The following is an 18,911-nucleotide window of genomic DNA, read 5'->3' on the forward strand; positions in this document are numbered from 1 at the left end:
CAACAACAGCAGTAGTATACAGTTGCACCAATATCATATGATGATGCATGATGATAGTGACGATGATCAAGATGATGACGATAATGATAACGATGATGATCATCATCATGTCCTAATTATCATCGTCGTCATCATCAAATCGCGTTATCATCATCGTCATCGTCGACATCATCACCAGTGTCGTCATTTTCGAAAACAACATCATCGTTGATATCATCATCAGCCTTGTTGTCATTGTCACCATCGTCGTGCTTCACAAAGGATCCCTATGTGCATCTGCATCATGGTTGTTACCATCATCATCATCATCATCATCATCATCATCATCATCATCATCATCATCATCATCTTGTTGTCACTGATTTCATCATCATGTCATAATTGTCTCCATTTTCATCATCATCATCATTACCATCATCATATTACGTGTCATCATCATCATCAGCAGCAGCAGCATCAGCATCATCAGCGTCATTTTTATTAATATCATCTTTACCATTGATCGTCGTCATCAACGTAAATGTGTTTTTGTACAAAAATGGCCATCACCGTCGTCATCATCACCATCATCGCCGTCATCGCAATCGTCGTTAGCCTATACCGGTATACATTAACATCATCACCGTATCTGTTGTCATCATCATCATCACCCGTAATTAACACCATCACCATCATCATCATCATCACGGTCATCACCATAATATATCATCATCATCATCATCATCATCATCATTATCATCATCATCATTATCATCATCGTGATTATCACCATATCAGTGTCATCATCTTCATCATTATCATCATCACCATGGCCAGCTCCGTAATCATCACTGACCCTAATCATCATCATCATTATTATTATCATCGTCATCATGGTCATCACCATATTCAGGGTCATCATGATCATCATGGTCATCATCATTGTCAGCATCATTATCATCATCATCATCATCATCATCGTCATCATCATCATCATCATCATCATCATCATTATCATTATCATCATCATCATCATCATCATTATCATCATCACCATCATCATCATTGTCATCATCATCATTGTCATCTGAGTCGTCTCAGATTGTCATCATCGTCATTGTCATCATCATGTCATCATCATAATCATCATCACCACCATCATCATCATTGTCAGGCATCATCGTCATCATCACAATAATAATAGGCGGCCTAATCATTTTATTTCGAGGAAAAATAACGCCCGATATAGGCGGGAAATATACGTCTATTTTAGTTGGCCTACTAGTATAGGGCCCAGTTCCGTACGCAGGATTTCATTTTGGGGAGGGGTGCTGATTTTGAAAAAGTGGAGGGGCGATTTTGTGAAAAAAACCTTGAAAAAAGTGTTAAAAACCTGATTTTTTTTGCTCGCTACGCTCGCAAATTCTGAAATTTTTGGACGTTTTGTACCGTATGGTTTCCAAATTGGGGGGGGGGGTGCGTCGCAACTCCCTGCGTAGGCCTACAGGCCTGAAAGCACCTACTAAATTTTAGGCGACTGGATGATAGCCGGTAAAAACAGTACAACAATCCAAGCCCTCTGAATATTAAAATAAATTCATAGGGCTTGCACACGATTTTTCTGGGCTACTGATCCAGTCGCTTAATTATAATAATAATAACAAGGACAATGATCAGAAGGCTGCTGTCATGATGCTGTTTGTGACCACTGTATTAAATAACAATAGCCCCGAAAGCCTACCGGTATTTAAAATAGCCAAAATAAAATCGATAACAACACGCATAATGCGTTAAGTTCTAAAAATGGTTATAACTATATATGATCAGATGATAGGCCTACTGAGAGCAGGAGGTGTATTATAGTCCCCAAATATTTGGTTAACCAGCCCGCCGAATTCACCCTCACAAACACCCAAAAGAGAATTATTCCAAACTCCACCAAAAGAAAAAACAGTGTAAAGTTGAAATTGGTCCCTTAAACACAAAAATCACTAAAAAATTTTGCGCATAATACTGAATTGTAGTAACACAGGACCGTAAATGATCATCAATCTGGGTTTTTTACCCCAACAACTCAGAGAAGGAAAGAATGCAAAGACTTGAATACTCTCCTGAAGAAAGAACAGCTTGTGAAATAGGCCTACTTTGTCCCATAAAGGATTATGAATTATTTTACCCAAATCCGCGTTTTTACCCAACTCAATTTTTCATTCAGCGTTCTACCAAGCTCACACTGCTAAATCAGCAACCCACATGATAGGGATTTATATCGTTAGTATTCTCTGAATTCACTGTACATCGATCATTTAGACAACGCAGCTAGTACCTGCATATGCCGCGCCGTCGTCGCCTATTGACTGTGTATACTGGTATCGGTGTAACCCATGTGCTTCCTATGCTTAGCATACAGCATATATGCTGCTGCTCGTGTACACGGTGCACTTGCTAGTACCAAGTACACCGTATGTACAGATACTAGTATATTCCACGAGTGGATGACATGCCATATGCTTCAACCCAATCGTGAGAAGACTGAATTCTCCATCGCCGCTTCATCTCATGTTAAGAACCAGATGCCTGCTGTCACACTCCAAATTGGAAGTGCATGAGGCCATTGAACCATCTGAAACAGTCCGAAATCTTAGGAGTTATCTTCGATAACAGCATGACTATGCGTAACCAAATTTCTTCACTCACACGCAGTGTTTCATTGCACCTTCGCAATGTCTCCCGCATCAGACTTAAATACTAGTAATGACATTATCCGCTCACTTATCTTATCCAGGCTTGATTATATGGCAATGTTCTCCTCATGGGTACCTCCAAAACTGGGCTGCAAAATCATCTTTCGTGCAAAGAAAACGGATCATGTATCGCCGCTTTTACATCAACTCCACTGGTTGTCTGTGGAGGATAGAATAACATTCAAAGCCATACTATATATTTTTAAATGCCTTGCCAGCATTCAACCAGAATACCTGTCATCTCGTCTCGAACTTAAGGAGGCTGTGTACTCTCAGATATGCATGTAGTAAAAGTGCCATAACTTTGCAATTATTCACGCAAGACATATAAAAGTATACATTTTTATAAAGGCAAGATATCAATGAATCTCAATATAAATACAGATTTGGTGTAAAAACAACAATTGTGAAGAAACTCCCAAAAAAGTGAATTTTTGGCAATTTTTGTTCGGTACATCATAACAAAAACACACTCTTTCTAAAAATATTTCTTTTGTTTTTTTCTTAGTCTTGAGGCACCATTCCAAAAATGTTTTTTTTTTTTTTTTAGTTTTTTGATATTGGCCTTATTTTTTGAGATATTGATCATATAAATCATCAAAATGAACTTTTTAAAATTCATAAATGCCTATTTGCACAAAATAATGCCTGAAATCGGAAATAGACCAAAATAAGTTGATCATGCTTTTTATGATGATCATAATTGCTTACCTATAGATGCTGTATTTATTGAGTTATCGTGTACCTAAATTGTCATTTTACCGAGAAAATGAACATTGAAATAAAGGCTGTTGAAGTTAAAAGTGGTCACATTTTGCACTTTGATCGAAGCTCACAGGAGAATGCGGCATTTCTCGTTTTTCTACCTTACATTATGTAAACATCGGGTAAATCCACAGCCCCTTGAGAATCTATTTATATCTTGATGTTTAAATCGGGGGAAAGAACTTGAAAAGATTCACATTTTATCAGCTAAAACGAAGCCATTTGACCGCTAGGTTTTTGTGAAATCAGTGCTTCCATATAAGATGTGCTGTGCATGCAGATAAGCGTTGTGTTTGCGTAGCGTATCTGTTAACAAATTGCGCGACTACAAAACGCAATGCGTTGCGCGCGTGTATCCCGATGGTACAACAAAGATTTTCTTTACTTTTACATTGCGGAAATGAGTGAAATAAAATCCATAAAATAGAGCAGTTACAGTTAACAAATCTGGATTTTCTTTCCTTGTATTTATAAAAAACATAACAAAGTAAATGCATTTCAAAAAAGCTAAATATCGCGAAAGAAACAACTCATTCTTTTTGCTGTTAATTACGTTTACATCCGATAAATCCACAAAACTCCTCCCACAATTTGATAAAAAAGTTTCAAAAGACAACAACCATAGGAGCATGGTGTTGCAGCTACAATGCCAAAGAATGCATGATACACTCTATCAGGCTAAGTGCTCACGCAGTTAAATTAATTAAGGGCTTGCTCGATCATTTCTCAGTTTCAATGCTTGCAGGACAGAGTGGGGAGTCTGAGGATATGCCCCCCCAAGTTGGATTTTTTTTTTTTTTTTCAAAGCAAAGTCTCATTGAAGCCATTTGATGCACATTTTTACCCCCATATTGAATAACACACCTCAAAATGTGGGTCTAACTTACTCGATGCATGGGGTTTATGAGGGAGGATGAGCCCCCCTCAAAAGTTGAGGGGAATGTGCCCCTTCAGAGGTTAGCCCCCAAAAATCATTTAATTTTTACACTGTTCTTGGTTTTAAAGTAGCACAGACCTCAAAATATTTTCTGAAGCTTTCAAATCAAGACTATAGTTGTGTTTAACTTAATTATTTAAGTTGCCAAATTATGGGTCAGGGGGTCTGTGATATTGTTCTCTCCCTCCCCCCTGGATTGATGCCTAGAGTAAAACACATTTTAACTGAATTTTTGCCCACAGAGCAGCACTGAATACTTGTGTGTAGGCCTACATGGCACATTTTAAGAAACGGTTTGACAAACTTATTATCCATTCACATGGTTATATTTTTCAGATGCAGATTGTTGTCTAACCCAGCAGTTTTGTCAAATTTGGATCCAGAAGGTAAACTTCTGCTTGATTGTAGTGCTCATTGTTTTGGATTGATCATATCAGCATCATCATCTTCTTCCATCATATTATCATCATCATAAATTTCATCAACAGCAGCTATAATAACATCATCATATCTCTGCTGTCATGATCTTCATCATCAACATTGTCATCATCATCACCATCATCATATCTTCCATATCTTCTTTGTCGTCATCATTATCATATTCCATCATCATCAGGTGGTGTACGTTACAGGAATAACTCATCTGGCATGTTATTTTGTCCAATAAAAGAGAAGACTGCTTTCCTCAGTGAAGAGACTGGTGTCTTGATTTTAAAAACCAGATTTCTTGATCCACAAAGCTGCTATGCCGATCAAGGTACCAGGATTTTTATAGACATGGTAACTTGTTTATAAAAACTAGCGCGGTACATGTATGGGCCTATTGGGTTTAGCTATTGTGTATAGCCTACTATACTTACCATATGTTCTATACTGTGGGAATGAATTATTTCGCAGCTGCCATAATTACTTGTATGTGCCGTTCATTTCATTTCATTCAGCTGCGAAGCAGGCGCCTACAAAGTTTCTCCATGTACTACGATGTACGATCTGAAGCCAAAGTGGCAATGGCATCTGGCAGTAGAAAGTTGTCGAAATCCCCCAACAGTTTTTGCACATAAGACAAGTAGGATGTTCTTTGCCTTCCAGGTCTACCATGTAATGGGGTGTAGAGAGCATATCTTCTGCATGGTTCATCTTCCTGCATCCTCAGGATATGTCCCAGGAATCGTAGTTGTCTTGATCTGACTGGAGTTGATAAGAGGCAGTGTTGGTGATGGTATAGACCCTTTCATTACTAACATGGTCAGTGCGCTTGATGTTCAGCATTATTCTGTAACATGATGTACCAAAAGCATTGATCTTATTTTCCATGTCAGTAGATATCCTCCAGGTCTCACAGCCATAGAGAAATACTGTAACACAAGTGGTGTAAAACAGCTTGACTTTTGTTGCAACAGTGATTGTTGGACTTCTCCAGTTTCCAAAATGCATACCATTAAGCAAGCGCCTTCTGTCGGGAGAGATCACTGGACAACACTGGTGCAAGAGCCCATCATGGAACCAAGATATTTGAAATCAGCGACATACTTGATGGGTTCTCCGTATACTTGGATTGGTGGCTGAAGATTGCAGTTGATGGTCATGTACTCAGTTTTGGGAACACTGATGATGAGACCCAGGCTTTCTGCTGCAGCCGCTGTTCTGGTCAGCTGTGCCTGTGCCCGTGGGATGGTAGATTCAAGTAAGGCAATATCATCAGCGAAATCCAAGTCGTTCAAAACCTTGACAGGATAACTCCTGGGACGACATGGGTGTTTTTCAACACCACTGTTAGTCCCCTCAGTAGCCATCGTCATCATATAGTCGATGAGAACAATGAACAGGAATGGGGCTAGAACATCCCCCTGCAATACTCCAGTAGTCACTAGGAAAGGATCCGAGATGTTGCCATCTACCAATACCGCACTTTGTGAATTAGTATACAGTACACATATTGCCTTTACGATGTTCTCTGGGATACCATAGTGCCGCAAAACAGAAAACACCATCTTCCTGTTGATTGAATCGAAGGCTTTCTTGAAGTCAATGAATGTTATAGTTAGTGGAAGTTGGTAACTATGGAAAGCCTCCATGATTCTACGGAGTATATGCGTTTGCTGTGCACAGCTTCTGCCTGGTCTAAATCCGGCCTGGTTACTTCTTATTACAGGATCAGCATGGTCCCTAATTCTATTCAGTAGGATCCTATTGTACAACTTAGCTGCAACTGACATCAGTGTAATTCTGAGCCTGAGGTCTCCTTTCTTTAGAAGGGGAACAATAACATTGGTAATCCACTGTTCCGGTGGCGTAAGCTTTGTAAAAACTTCTACGCAGAATTTATGGATGATGTCTACCATAGCTTCACCACCACCCTGGATATTGTTATTTCACTCCAGAAAATTGATTTCAATTCGATTCCAATTCAATTCTTTCTACACCTGGAGTCTTGCTATTCAATTCCAATTCAATCCACATTGCTTTAGAATTAATTCAATTCGATTCCAATTCAATTTTTCATTTTCAAAATCATTTCATTTCAATTCCAATCCAATGCAGTGAAATTAACAGCTAATCAATTTCAATTCAATTCTGAGCATTCATTTCAATTCCAATTCAATTCCAATTCCAATACAGTTGCAGTGTGTGTTAATTGACCAAAGACACACTGCAAATTAAACTGTGTCTAGAGATTGAACACTTTTTTGTCCTCGGTTTGTAAACACATGTAAAATCTAAACACAAATGTCAAACTTCAAAACATCAAGTGTTTAATATCTAAACACAAGGCATCAAATTACTAAACATGTTTTGCATTTAGACATGTTTACAAATCAAGGACAAGATGGTGTCTAGAATGGTGTTTAATATCTAGACACTGACATTGCAATGCATGTTTTAAATTTGACTACCAATTTTTTAACACTTGAGTCAGCAACACGAAGTCAAACTTGTCACAAATGCATTTCAACAGAAGATACTTTATTGTTATGTTAACTCACTTTTCACATTCAAACAATGCGAGTGATCCTTGACCTCTGGGTCCTATTTTATGAAAGTTTGGAACTTCTTCCTTTTGTCTTAACTTCTTGCCCACCATGCACATTATTTTCTTAACTTAAAGCAATATTATAACATTATCATACAAAATAGATTAGCAATTCTTTGACATAAAATGTTAGTTTTTACTGTCAGATATATCCCCTTTTATTTTTGAGCCGAACAACTACGGCAAAGCAAAGAAAATTGGAATTTACTACCAGCACGTATGTTGCCGATACGTACCACTCCTTCGGTCATGCTATGGTACGACCCTTTGTTGTGTAGATCACCGTCCCATACGCCGTGTACGTACTGTGTGTTATGAACATCGTGTATGCGTTCGACTAATAATTCCATCGTAATAATAAGACGCCGGTTCCGGCGCTTTATTCAAAATCTCGGATTTTGACAAAACTACAGCACTTAGAGTCTTGATTTTTGCAGGGTATATTGGTTTAATAAAGTACAATATAATCGTGTAAAAAATGAATTTTAAAAAATCAGTGAGGGCGTCCTCAACAGCAAATGTTATAATATGGCTTTAAGGTGTGTGGTACGATCGATAAATTGGACCCTGTCCCCACACTGACCTCAAAGATGTCAAAAATCAAGGTTTTGATACTATTAGATAGCCCCTACTTGTCTCCTGCTCCTCCTAAGATCAGGGGTGTCTATTCTTCCAGAAAATTGAAATTATTCCCTCACCCTACCGCACTGTGTCACATCCGTCCCCAGATTCTTCCCCAACTGAGATCCAAAAAAATGGACCCAAAAGGGAAAATTTTAGGCTGGTTGCTATATATCTACATACATGTACTTGTCCTTATTTTCTTGTTCCCTCCCTTCCCTGCCTGAATATAGGTGTGTTGTCAGACCCAGAAACTATACAACTGTTAGGCTAAGTTGTGAGTTATTCTATTCTGTCTTCCCTAAAACATCAAAATTCTTTCCTAGATGGTACAGTCTGGACACTGAACCATATTGCATCTAATTACTAATGGTTCAAAGGGAAGACAGGCTGGCAAACACCTCTAGGCTCTTTATTATTTTCAGAGCTAGCTGTGATTTATATTTACAGGGGTGTGAGAGTTCAGCTTTTTTGTTTTGATTTTCAGCTTTTTTTTGTACCAGTACACTTGCTCTGTACAAAAGTATAAGATCTTCTCAAATTGCTTTTTGCTAACTGTTTTCAGCGTTTTCAGCTCTTTTATATATGTGGTGACTCACATACTCCTTAGAATTAAAATTCTTCTGTAGCAGAGTTCGGAGATTGCAACTGAAATATTGCATCTAGGCCTAGGGAAGGATAATCAAGGATTTGGATCTGAAGCTGAGATTTAAAAGGGAAGATAAATTTGGACAATAGAGCTGTTAACTAATTGATGGTTCTGTCTTCCCTTAGAATCCCAAATGCTTCCCTAGATCATGTAGATAGGCAGATGTCCAAACTAAAAAGAAAATGGATTTTGTATGAAATATGCAAAGCAGAACTCCCTTAACCTTTGTCTGCATTATTACCTATAGTATGACCACTAGTCACTATTGCCCAGGCAGGGAAGAATTACTGACCAAACTTTTCCCTGTTTTATGCTAAAGCCCATGGTTTCCCTCAAAATAATTATTTTTGGGATGGGAATAGGTAAAAGCCAAGGGACCACTGCATGTATGCTAATGCTATGTACCCATTATAATTCTTCCCTAAATGACATGAATTCACCTACCCTGAGCAGTCACTGCCAGCCAGTGACCATCTATTTCATTCCAAAAATTTTGTTCTTTTTCAAAATGCAAAATTCTTCCCCAAAGGGGTAAAATTATTCCCTCCCCTTTGGGGGGCGATTAACGTAAGAATATACGCCCCTGCGGGCTAAGATTTTACACCCAAAATCCTAGACTTCTCCGTAGTCAACTTGCCCATTGTGCATACTCTGGCTATTGCAGTTATGCTTAAAACTCTTGATTTAATTAATTTGTGCACAATTAATAGCTTTTCATCTGATCTTTTTAGTCACCGTACTCCCTCTGTTTGTTAGCTTCAAGTGATTTTTGACTCGGGCTTTCATGATTAATAAACTGGTAGATTCTAAAATCAGAATTGTTCAGTATTGAAGTGCCATTATAATTATGCCATTATGATATGTTGCATTCAATAATATAATCCTACATTTACTTTACTTTTACTGTCACTAATATAATTATATAAACTTTTTCAGAACCATTTTATACTAGTATTTTGATGTAATGTAATAAATATCAGTATAATTTCGAGTTCAACTGAATGACATCATCATGATTAATAACATGTTTTTATTTATCAAAAATCAACTGTGGCATAGTCCACCAAAATCCTTGTACTTCTGAAAAAGTGTGAAAAAAGCTGTCAAAGTTATAAGCATTTTCTTTAATGGTTTTCTCACAATTTGTTCAAATGTAAAATGACTTTTGAGCATAAAAATTAGGAGCTTGAAAAAAATTAGGGGCTTCATGATTAGTGCCAAAAGTTTTTAAATGTGTGTCTCTTGTGTGAATAGACCTGAAGTGTGTCTGAATTCAGAATGGGGGAAGGGCACTTTTTACAGGTGGAATGATCTGGAATCACAGACATCTGCTTGTGAATTGAAATTGAAAAGCTGAATTTCATTGCAATTCCACTTCATTCTCCATCACTCAACATGATTTCAATTCCAATCCAATTCAATTCTTCATTTCTCACGATGATTTCAATTCCAATCCAATTCAATTCATGCCCAAGCCCACTCATTTCGATTCCAATTCAATTCCAATGCATTGAAATGAAAATCGCCCAAAATTCATTTCAATTCAATTCGATTTCAATGCATTGAATTAACATTAAGTCCCTGGAGTGCCTCAGTGGTAATCGCACAGTCCGGCCCAGCAGCTTTGTTTGTTTTCATTGCCTGAATGGCTTTTCTTGTCTCTTCCAGGGTAGGGGGATCAGCACAAATAGGCAAGTCCTGGTTGGCCGGTGGTGGGAGATCAGATGTTGGTGGTCCATTGTCATTGTTCAGCAAGGCACAGAAGTAGTCCTTCCACTCGGCAAGTAGTTCTTTGTCACTTGAGGGGATTGTCCCATCTCTCTTCTTCACTTTGGGATTTGATCTCTTCTTCTTCCCCGAGATGTCATGGATCATTTTCCATGTGGTGTTGTAATTGGCATTTTCATTTGCTACTTGCAGGTCTTCCATCTGCCTGTGTATAGAGGCAAGTTCATCAGCCCTATATGACTCATTGAGCTGGGTGTTGAGCTTTCTCCACACTTCTCTGGCATATGGCGAGTTCTAATAAGTAGATATGTCTTCTTGGCTGCATCTCTTTCTGATCTCAACTTGAGCGTCTTGTCTGTCACCCAGCTTGGCATTTTGTTCACTGAGTGGGAGATCATAGTTCATTTTGTACACTGAGTGATTGGAGTCTAACCAACAGGGCATATTTAAAACGGTTATGACGACTATCACTTATCAAACCCCAGTGGTTTTGTATTCATATTTATTAACATACTTGTTTGGTTTGGAATATTGTAAGCATTTTAAAATTTCAAAATAATCCTGTTCAATACACGGCCGACAAGGGAAAATTTATATAAATTTGTGGCGCACAACACCTGATCACCAACAATTTCATAATCATCATTGTCATCATTTTCATCATCAACAACATCATCAACATTGTCATCACCATTATCATATTCATCATCGTCATTATCAAAATATTAACATGACTGATGCAATACTTATAAATGGTGAGCAAAATGTGAACAGTAAATAGGATTTTATTGTACAAAAGACATGGAATACAGTGGGTGTGAAAATATTGAAGTTGGGGGAGATTGTCCACACCCAACATATATATACTGTGCACAGAAGTATCTGTACACTCAAAACAAAAGCAATACTTTAAAGACACTAAATAACCTAAATTACCAAATAAAGTAGTCAATATAGATGGAAGATTTTGTTCTGTGTATTTTGATACCTTATTTGTGTTGATACAACTTTATTTTTTCAACTTACACCAATTTGAATGAAAAAATAGCATTTTAAAAGTTGCAACAGTTTACATAGGCTTTTCTCTTGAAACATGCTAACTATGAACACAGCGAGTAAGAGTGGGAATTGCCTTGAAGGAAGAAATAGCCAAAATGTGTCACTTCTTAAATGCTCTCTTTTTCCATTCAAATTGGTATAACTTGAGGGAAAAAATGTTGCATAATTCCAAATGAGGTGTCAAAATATGCTGAACAAAATTACCCAGTTAACTGATTACATGATGGTACTATGTACCATAGACTTCAAGTGCTGGCTGGTTTGCAGTCAACTTCTGTCTTTGGTGCGCTGATGACATAATGCATGAATGCTTTGACATCATCAAATGGTTGCCTTGTGCTGTAATATTTTATGGTTTATATCCAGGGTTTACATGTGTATAATCACTGTTCCAAATTCTATCCATCTCCTTCCTTTGTTTGTTTTCCCTGTTTGTTCTTCTCTGTCATTTCCGTTCTCTCTAACTCTCTCTCCCTCGTCACCTCTTCCTAGCTTCTCTCTCATTCCCATTATTTGTTTTCATTTTCTTTCTCTCAATTTTTTTCTTCATTTCTTCCTCTTCTTTCTCCTTCCAGCCCCCCTCACTCTCCATCTCATCTCCTCCTCCTCTCCCTCACTCTCTACCTTCTTTCTGCCTTTCTTTCTGGCTTCTTAACTTTCTATGCAGTGGTGTAGCCAGGACATTGCCAGGGGCAAGGGAAGGCAACTTTCAATGGGTGAAATTTGACTAAAATGATCAAAAATATGCAAAAATAGAAAATAAAATAAAAAACATAAAATATCTTAAGGTCATAATGTACGATCTTATAATATGAATGTGGTTAATTTTTTGGCATATTTGTAATGTTTACATATATGTCACAACTTGCACCTAAATGGAATCACCCAAATTTGCTGTGTTTGTAGGTAAACAGAGCAGAGTTCGACATAAAGTCATAATTCAAGAATTATGACTTTATATCCTCCTATAGAACTGCGTGTTAAACGGCCAAAATAACAAGCAGCGTTTACCTCGTTATTTCAGCTCAAAATGGACAGAAAACCATACCCCATTTTGAGTATGACAAATTTAAAATTTCAAGGAAATCATACATTAAGCCTTTAAATATCAGGGCAGGCAGCATTTGACAGAGGCAAGATTCTAACAGGGGGCAGCTACCTCCACCCCTGCCAATCTCCTCCTTAAAATGAAATTAAATGGAGATTTGTGTAAACACTTTTATATAGTAGAGCTGCTAACCTAAGGCATTGTGCACTTTCAGTAGAAGCATGAGAGTTTCCACACATCAAGTTCAAGATCCAATGTTGATTTTAAGACGTGGAGCTATTTTGGATTTGACCCCTAGTAAATGCTAGATATCACGGAAGGTCATACGGAGGTGGAAAATTTTAATTGCTCCAATCTTGTCATCTGATCACAAGGATTAAAATAATGTATAGTTTGTGCTATATATGACGTTATGGAGTTATCATACAAAATCCTCATTTTCGGGTCAAAAATGTCACTTTCTTGGTTGTACAAGGTAAAAATTTCAACTTGGTCCAATTTTGACAAATGCGGTGGCGAATTGTTTGTAAAGCTGATACGAATCAGAAAATGAATAGTTTTTCATTATGTGCTGTGTTCACTGACTGAGAACAAGGTCAAAGGCCATATAGGGAGTCACAGGCCATTGTTGAATTTTGACTTCCATTGCTCATTCAATTTACAAGGCAAATTCTATACCATTTTTTATTATGTCATGAAGAGCAATTTGACACCTTATTTGCCAAAATCGAAGTGAGTTGAAATTTTTACCCATGTACGACCAAAAATTTGACATTTTACCCCAAAATGTGGGTTTTGTACAATAACTCCATAATAGATGGCACAGTAGATTGATATAGCACAACACATTGTTTAAATCCTGTTAATCAGACGAGTAATTTGGTATGTCTTTCAACAAGATCGCAGCATTTTTAATTAGTGACCCATGTATGACATGTGAGTGATGTGACCTGTAGTGGTCACCAGGAGTTAAAATCAAAAATGGCTTAAAATCAACATTTTATTTTCATTTTCTATTATAATTGTTAATAAAGAACCACAAAAGTGTCCTAGAGGGGTATTTGTGAGTTTGCTTCCCTCAATTCAAGCCCCAGGGTCCAGCATTGTTGTTTAAGAGCCAGTCTCCCTTATTATGTACATGAATAAGGGGGGTTGGGGTACAAAAAAAATAGAATTATCTCTAAAAAATAATTTTGGTACATATTAGTACCAACAACTCACATGTAAAATATGAGCGTGCACAGCGCCCTCGTTCAGCTTGAAAAAATTCTTCAAATTTCAGCCTCTCTGAGCCTTACTTGCAAATGGTAAACTTTGGAGGTGCATAACATTGTGCGCCATCATCATCCCAACCTGCATTTTGCATTTTTTTAAAGTACCAAATGGTTACATTACAAAAACCAAGAAAAAAAATTGGGATCTTGATGGCGCACAAAATCAGCAAATCCAATGATTTGATGAAAAGCGCCCTCGTGCAAACTTCAAAGCATCATAACGGGCTGCGCCATCAAGATCCCAAGTCCGAACAAGTTTGAAATTAAAGACCTCCATGGCAAGTTTCATTTTTCAGCAAAAAATTTTTGGGATTTCGTTGGCGCACCGAGTTAACAGAGGTCAAAGGTCAAAATTTCCTATTTTCGCACATATTTGCACGCCTGTATTATTGCGCGCCAACGTCACCTGACTCTCCGAATAGCATTTCATCAAAGAAGAGGTAATTCTCTGCAAGAACTGAACAAATTAGCTTGGGATCTCTTGATCTTCATATTTTTCTGATTTTTTGAAAATGGACTTAGCCTCATTTTGGAGGTCAATTTGACCTCTTTTTCCCACTCGCTGCACAATGTGGGCTTTTTACTGCATCACAAAAGATGCGCCAACAAGATCCCAATTTTATTAGTCATCGTCTAGCTTCTTTGGCGACCAGTAGATAAAACACAAGCAACAGCTAATTGGGATCATGTGGGCGCACTAATATAAAAGAGGTCAAAGGTCAAGCTTTGTGCCAAAGTGATGCATATTTGCCTATGTGCAGCACAAAAGTGGAACTTTGACCCGCAATAAAAATGTGCGCCAACAAGATCCCATCGTACTTTTTGGATGATTGGATAAAGGGGCTTATGTATAACTGATAACAAGTAAAAAAAAAGTGGGATCATGTGGGCGCACTAATTCAATAGAGGTCAAAGTTCATACTTTGTGCCGAATTGGCATTATTTTGCCTATGTGCAGCACAAAAGTGGAACTTTGACCCGCAATAAAAATGTGCGCCAACAAGATCCCATCTTACTTTTTGGATGATTGGATAAAGGGGCTTATGTATAACTAATAACAAGTAAAAAAAAAATGGGATCATGTGGGCGCACTAATTCAATAGAGGTCAAAGTTCATACTTTGTGCCGAATTTTTTTTTCAATGGGGATCACCAGACATGTCTCATAGAAACTTGTGTGAGTGCATTTCAGATGATGCTGATTACATCATGGTAGTTGGTGAGAGTAAAATATTTTTTTGTCAAAATACTTAGTCATATTTTGCAAAATTTGAGTGAAAGGTTGCTGAATTCGGCAACTTTAGGCTAAAAATCGGTTAATTTTGTATGAAGTATGAACTTTGACCTCTATTGAATTAGTGCGCCCACATGATCCCACTATTTTTTTACTTGTTATCAGCTATACATAAGCCCCTTTATCCAATCATCCAAAAAGTAAGATGGGATCTTGTTGGCGCACATTTTTATTGCGGGTCAAAGTTCTACTTTTGTGCTGCACATAGGCAAAGTAATGCCAATTCGGCACAAAGTATGAACTTTGACCTCTATTGAATTAGTGCGCCCACATGATCCCACTTTTTTTTTTACTTGTTATCAGTTATACATAAGCCCCTTTATCCAATCATCCAAAAAGTAAGATGGGATCTTGTTGGCGCACAATTTTATTGCGGGTCAAAGTTCCACTTTCGTGCTGCACATAGGCAAATATGCATCACTTTGGCACAAAGCGTGACCTTCGACCTCTTTTATATTAGTGCGCCCACATGATCCCAATTAGCTGTTGCTTGTTTTTTGTCTACTGGTCGCCAAAGAAGCTAGACGATGAAAAATAAAATTGGGATCTTGTTGGCGCATCTTTTTGTGATGCAGTAAAAAGCCCACATTGTGCAGCGAGTGGGAAAAAGAGGTCAAATTGACCTCCAAAATGAGGCTAAGTCCATTTTCAAAAATCAGAAAAATATGAAGATCAAGAGATCCCAAGCTAATTTTTTCAGTTCTTGCAGAGAATTACCTCTTCTTTGATGAAATCCTATTCGGAGAGTCAGGTGACGTTGGCGCGCAATAATACAGGCGTGCAAAAATGTGCGAAAATAGGAAATTTTGACCTTTGACCTCTGTTAACTCTGTGCGCCAACGAAATCCCAAAAAAATTTTGCTGAAAAATGAAACTTGCCATGGAGGTCTTTAATTTCAAACTTGTTCGGACTTGGGATCTTGATGGCGCAGCCCGTTATGATGCTTTGAAGTTTGCACGAGGGCGCTTTTCATCAAAACATTTGGATTTGCTCATTTTGTGCGCCATCAAGATCCCAATTTTTTTTCTTGGTTTTTGTAATGTAACCATTTGGTACTTTTAAAAAATGCAAAATGCAGGTTGGGATGATGATGGCGCACGATGTTATGCACCTCCAAAGTTTACCATTTGCAAGTAAGGCTCAGAGAGGCTGAAATTTCATGAATTTTTTCAAGCTGAACGAGGGCGCTGTGCACGCTCATATTTTACATGTGAGTTGTTGGTGCTAATATGTACCAAAATTATTTTTTAGAGACAATTCTATTTTTTTTTGTATCGCAAATCCGTACATAATAAGGGAGATTGGCTCTTAAGAACAACCTTTTCAGCAGGTACATATTAATGCACCAATCCGCTAATCTATTGGCTTGTATTTCTGTGCGTACATGCACTTAAAACAAAGTGACAGAAATTTATTTTTGAATGAAATAATCCCAAATCAAACCTGTTGGTGGATACTCATCAAAATTGTTAATATTATTTCATGCAAAATGTTGAAATTTGAATTGTACAAAGATTAGATAATTGAAATTACACCCTCAGAAAAATCACCATTTCTGCACCCTACAAAATGCATGGGTGTAGGTGTGTGTGGGGGTGTCTGTTTGGGCATTTGTAATCACCTCTGAACCTCATGAGGAACCGGGACCATCCCAGCTTTGGCTGCAAATAATGAAAATACAAGTTCCGAAGTGTGTCTATATCAGTGATCAAAAAATATGTTTTGGATTGATATGTTACGAGTATATGTCGTAAAAATTGTGTATTTGTTTAAATGACCCCAGTTAACCGGTGAAAGTCATGTCCCTGTTTGCATAGTCCTAAACAGGGCCCAGTTTGGGGAGCTTTCACATATTGTTTGATATCAATCTATTTTATTTCGAGAATAGCCATGTGAAATCTCACTAGAAGTATCGTAAATTATTCATTTAAGTTTATTCTACTTTATTTAACAGACACACAATATAGACTAGACAGGCCAACAATGTCAGTCTTACTTTGGGTCTGCTTGTCAGCATAGTGGTAAATTCCCGACGATTACGAGCTGAGCAAACTATAGGTGTGTCTGTGTGTGGGAGGGGGTATATAGATGATTATGTGAGTGTGCAGGAGGTACATTGTGGGGGTACTTTCAAGAGTCTACATTGTGGGCGTATTTCGACATTGTGGGGGTACCCCACAATGAAGACATCTGCAAATGGCATTTTATAGCCTCTAGAGGGGGTAGGGGTAGGTCTTAAATATACCACCAGAGTGACACACTGTACATGGCACCATCAGCCACTATGGGAGTATTAACACACAGTTTCATACCCCCACAATGTATGTTCATACCTATTTATACCCCCATAATGTCATGTTGTACGTACCAATAAACATACAACATACACAAACCCTTTGGGGTACCCCCACAATGTAGCTCTTGCGGGTAGGGGTGTTCGCTACTAAACGAGACAATACTTGTCGTAACACCTCCAACCATGTACAGGCACCTAAACATGGACTGTCCATGGTCTGCCGATATGCACAGGTTGACGGAAATGATGTAAAAATGCTATTTAGAGCATTGCTTGGTGGTATAGGGGATTAGGGGTTGTAACCCCTTGGATAGTACCATCTCATAGTATGTATGAGTATGTCCACGGTATGTCGATTCACTGCATGCATGTGTGTCCTCGATTGGATAGTACATCATTTTTTTTTACTTTGTACATCCTCGTTTGGAGGCGCTTACAGGTAGGGGTGGGCATATAGTATGCGATGTAAGTGTAATGCTTTCTGGGAGTGAGGGGTACGTGTGTACATTGTGAATTGAAGTTTTAATTTTCATTTTTAACATGCTGCATGTATCTTTGTTGTTTTCAGGGGACAATCCTGTAGATATGGCTGGAGATTCAACTTTCCTCTATCCAAAGGTGTGGTTTTTCAGGTTGGAGCAACATGCTGAAGATGGTCGAATAGCAACCAGGGGAGTCAATTCAACTATATAGCATTGGAGAGTTCTTGGCAAGACCCACATTTGATGGCATATGAACAAAATATTTGTGTCCATGGAGCATGAAGCAGCATTTGAATGATTTCATTAGGCCTCTGGTTGTCACCAGTTCCAAAGCTCATGGCCTGCATTTCCTCTGCACCAGCTAGCTTTGTGGCTTGTGGCATCAGATCAGAAAGAGTACACCAACCATACTACACATGGGACACAAAAAGTCTCCCTTACAATTTGTGTATTGTGATGTTGTGGTTTAAGTGCAGAATCATGCTGACAAAGTCAGCATTTAGTCTCTGAGCATTCCGATGGCTCAATATCTCCTGCATCTTGCATTTTTATTGATATCTCCTGCATCTTTCATTTTTAAGACTCGGTATTCAGATGAATTAAAGTGTAGACTCATCACTTGTTACGTCTTCACCATTGATTATTGAATTTGCAACATTTTGCAATCATCTTCATCATCATACAAGTGTTTATTGTAGTACTCACCATGGGCATTATGTGAATCAGTTGATGTAATCTGGCAAAATGTACATTGAAGGTCATGATATCATTCAAGATGGGCTAATCAACTTCTTTAATACTATAACTTTCAAATGCCTTGAAGAAACACCATGGGCATTATGTGAATCAGTTGATGTAATCTGGCAAAAATGTATGTAACGGTCATAATATTTCATGTTTTTGTCTTTTGTTGCTTTCCATACCCCATGTATCTTTGTTTCCCATTTTGACCCTAACTGCTTCCCATACCTAACATTACATCACCATCCTTGACCACTAACCTT

General features: G+C 38.0%; 1 long non-coding RNA gene across 1 annotated transcript; it reads left to right on the top strand.

Moving 5' to 3' along the window:
• Positions 1-4,760: 4,760 nt before the first annotated feature.
• LOC140145425 (uncharacterized) lies at positions 4,761-18,597 on the top strand. Its single transcript, XR_011858055.1, has 2 exons — positions 4,761-4,811; positions 17,994-18,597. It is a non-coding gene; the product is annotated as an uncharacterized lncRNA (long non-coding RNA).
• Positions 18,598-18,911: the final 314 nt, after the last annotated feature.

The sequence above is a fragment of the Amphiura filiformis genome, unplaced genomic scaffold (assembly GCF_039555335.1).
Source record: "Amphiura filiformis unplaced genomic scaffold, Afil_fr2py scaffold_261, whole genome shotgun sequence".
Classification (NCBI taxonomy): Eukaryota; Metazoa; Echinodermata; class Ophiuroidea; order Amphilepidida; family Amphiuridae; genus Amphiura; species Amphiura filiformis.